The sequence below is a fragment of the Pseudophryne corroboree genome, chromosome 11 (genome assembly GCF_028390025.1).
Source record: "Pseudophryne corroboree isolate aPseCor3 chromosome 11, aPseCor3.hap2, whole genome shotgun sequence".
Classification (NCBI taxonomy): Eukaryota; Metazoa; Chordata; class Amphibia; order Anura; family Myobatrachidae; genus Pseudophryne; species Pseudophryne corroboree.
Window position 1 is genome coordinate 293,115,055 of NC_086454.1, and position 4,296 is coordinate 293,119,350.

Below are 4,296 nucleotides of genomic sequence, written 5' to 3' on the forward strand. Positions count from 1 at the left end.
AATCCTCCTTTAAGAGTAAACCCGTACTCCTCAGCACATGTAGAAAAGAAAATAATGGAGGGCGCAATGGTGAGTGTAAAATCACAAGTAGTTTACTGACATAATATTCACTCACATACATTCAAAGTAAAAGGTAACCAGCGCAATGTCGACCATCAGTGGAGCCTCCGGATACCCGCACCGATGAACCCCGTTGCTCCCTGGATACCAGCTGCTAAGTTCTTTCAGCCGCACAGACTCCAAAACGGACCTCGCACGCCGGTAATTCGGACGCTGGATCCTCGTTACTCGTCCTGCTGGCCACGTCCAACGCGTTTCGTCACAGGACTTCGTCCCCCTGACGAAGTCCTGTGATGAAACGCGTTGGGCGTGGCCAGCAGGACGAGTAACGAGGATCCAGCGTCCGAATTACCGGCGTGCGAGGTCCGTTTTGGAGTCTGTGCGGCTGAAAGAACTTAGCGGCTGGTATCTAGGGAGCAACGGGGGTTCATCGGTGCGGGTATCCGGAGGCTCCACTGATGGTCGACATTGCGCTGGTTACCTTTTACTTTGAACGTATGTGAGTGAATATTATGTCAGTAAACTACTTGTGATTTTACACTCACCACTGCGCCCTCCATTATTTTCTTTTTATATATATATATATATATATATATATATATACACTGCTCAAAAAAATAAAGGGAACACTTAAACAACACAGTGTAACTCCAAGTCAATCACACTTCTGTGAAATCAAACTGTCCACTTAGGAAGCAACACTGATTGACAATCAATTTCACATGCTGTTGTGCAAATGGAATAGACAACAGGTGGAAATTATAAGCAATTAGCAAGACACCCCCAATAAAGGAGTTGTTCTGCAGGTGGTGATCACAGACCACTTCTCAGCTCCTATGCTTTCTGGCTGATGTTTTGGTCACTTTTGAAAGCTGGCGGTCCTTTTACTCTAGTGGTAGCATGAGACGGAGTTTACAACCCACACAAGTGGCTCAGGTAGTGCAGCTCATCCAGGATGGCACATCAATGTGAGCTGTGGCAAGAAGGGTTGCTGTGTCTGTCAGCGTAGTGTCCAGAGCATGGAGGCGCTACCAGGAGACAGGCCAGTACATCAGGAGACGTGGAGGAGGCCGTAGGAGGGCAACAACCCAGCAGCAGGACAGCTACCTCCGCCTTTGTGCAAGGAGGAACAGGAGGAGCACTGCCAGAGCCCTGCAAAATGACCTCCAGCAAGCCACAAATGTGCATGTATCTACTCAAATGATCAGAAATAGACTCCATGAGGGTGGTATGAGGGCCCGACGTCCACAGGTGGGGGTTGTGCTTACAGCCAAACATCGTGCAGGACGTTTGGCATTTGCCAGAGAACACCAAGATTGGCAAATTCGCCACTGGTGCCTTGTGCTCTTCACAGATGAAAGCAGGTTCTCCTTGAGCACATGTGACAGACGTGACAGAGTCTGGAGACGCCAAGGAGAACGTTCTGCTGCCTGCAACATCCTCCAGCATGACCGGTTTGGCAGTGGGTCAGTAATGGTGTGGGGTGGCATTTCTTTAGGGGGCCGCACAGCCCTCCATGTGCTCGCCAGAGGTAGCCTGACTGCCATTAGGTACCGAGATGAGATCCTCAGACCCCTTGTGAGACCATATGCTGGTGCGGTTGGCCCTGGGTTCCTCCTAATGCAAGACAATGCTAGACCTCATATGGCTGGAGTGTGTCAGCAATTCCTGCAAGACGAAGGCATTGATGCTATGGACTGGCCTGCCCGTTCCCCAGACCTGAATCCAATTGAGCACATCTGGGACATCATGTCTCGCTCCATCCACCAACGCCACGTTGCACCACAGACTGTCCAGGAGTTGGCGGATGCTTTAGTTCAGGTCTGGGAGGAGATCCCTCAGGAGACCATCCGCCACCTCATCAGGAGCATGCCCAGACGTTGTAGGGAGGTCATACAGGCATGTGGAGGCCACACACACTACTGAGCCTCATTTTGACTTGTTTTAAGGACATTACATCAAAGTTGGATCAGCCTGCAGTGTGTTTTTCCACTTTAATTTTGAGTGTGACTCCAATCCAGACCTCCATGGGTTAATAAATTTGATTTTCATTGATAATTTTAGTGTCAATTTGTTGTCAGCACATTCAACTATGCAAAGAACAAAGGGGGTAATTCTGAGTTGATCGGAGCAGGAACATTATTAGCAGTTGGGCAAAACCATGTGCACTGCAGGGGAGGCAGATATAACATGTGCAGAGAGAGTTAGATTTGGGTGTGGTGAGTTAAATCTACAATCTAAATTGCAGTGTAAAAATAAAGCAGCCAGTATTTACCCTGCACAGAAACAAAATAACCCACCCAAATCTAACTCTCTCTGCACATGTTATATCTGCCCCCCCTGCAGTGCACATGATTTTGCCCAACTGCTAAAAATGTTCCTGCTGCGATCAACTCAGAATTACCCCCAAAGTATTTAATAAGAATATTTCATTCATTCAGATCTAGGATGTGTTATTTTAGTGTTCACTTTATTTTTTGGAGCAGTGTATATATATATATGGAAAGAGGGGATGAGGGATAATTAGCGACCACCGGTGTCAAATTAAAATTGGCAATAATATAAATGTAAAAAAATATTTATTTACTATAAAAGATATAAAACATATATATAAAAATGGGACAAAAAACACAATCACAACTGATCTAAAAACACTTAAATTAATATAAAACTACAATTTTTAGATCAGTTGTGATTGTGTTTTTTGTCCCATTTATATATATATGTTTTATATCTTTTATAGTAAATAAATATTCTTTTACATTTATATTATTGGCATTTTTAATTTGACACTGGTGGTCGCTAATTATCCCTCATCCCCCCTTTCCATTTCATTTTTCAGGGAATTACCACCCCTGTTTATTTTGAGGGAAACAGCTGACGCCCCATTAGCATTGTAGGGGAGTGTCACAAATACATTGCCTGGTTCTTAAACATATCTGATTCATATCACATGTGGCGCAGTATTAATCCTTGTTTTTACATATATATATATATATATATATATATATAGATATATAGATATATATTCAGTGTGCTGGCCGTCAATATACCGACAGCGGCATCCCGGCCGCCAGTATGCCATCAGCGGGGAAAGCGCAAAGAGTCTCCTTGCGGGCTTGCTGCGCTCGCCACAGGCTAGTAAGCTTTATGATATCCATTCCACACCATCTACCAGTGTGTATAATACCCCTTTTACACCGCCACAACCTATGTTATTGCCGGGATAACCCCAGGTCGCTGATTTGTGGCTAATGACCGCGGGAGTCCAACCTGGCTAACTTGCATGGTTGGTCCCAGGATAGACCTAGGTTACGGGGTAGTGTGAACTGGTAACCCGGGTCGTCCGACTTGAGTCCTTTTGACAACATAGGGAGATGGCAGTCCAGGCGCTTGGAGAAGATGAAGTCTCCAAGCGCAGGTGGAGGGAAGTCCCGGCAATATCCTGGATCCAGCCAGCAGTGTGAAAAGATTGAGAAACAGAAAAATTGGAAACCGCACTGGTATAATTGATGTATATGTATAATGATGGTTATCTGTATAAACTGATAAATAAATTTAAGGTTCAAATCCTTATTTTAGGGAGCAGATACTTAAGGTAACACATTCCTTATTTTTATGTATCAAAAAAGCTACCCATCAGTGGTGCTCCCCCGAGTCAGTTATTCATAGTGAGAACATGAAAAAAAGAAGAAAGAAGACTCTTGTTGGGAAGCACTCAATATACAGATAACGTTGTACGACTAAATGTCACAAAAACTAACTAAAATACAATATTTTATTAATTCTCTTTAAAATTAATTATTGAGGAGTTCAATGGGTGCCGATGTTTATTAAATGGTGACATTGCGAAAATATAAAGAGAAATATATAAATTGTAAGGTACAAATACCTAATTCAGGCCGAAGTGGGTATGTCTATAGTGTTGTTAGTAATCACACTCCAACTGTAGGACAACCTGTGATAATAAATTGCTCACTTATTGAAAATATGACCATCATTTATAAGCTGCTATATATCCCAAATGGGAATTTTAATCCTAGCAGATAGTTGAATCATAGGTCATAACCGAGGTGTAATACAATGCTCTGTATTGGTGACAGATGGGTGGCAAATATTTGCAGTACCAGGGTGTTCCTTGGTAGTCTCCTATCCAAGTACTTAACCCGGCCCTCCACTGCTTGGCTTCCAAGATCAGATGAGATTGGGCATCTCCAGCGGGGTATGACCGCAGAC

General features: G+C 43.9%; 1 pseudogene; it reads right to left on the reverse strand.

Annotated features, from left to right (window-relative positions):
• Nucleotides 1-4,175: 4,175 nt before the first annotated feature.
• LOC134971235 (5S ribosomal RNA) lies at nt 4,176-4,296 on the reverse strand (annotated as a pseudogene).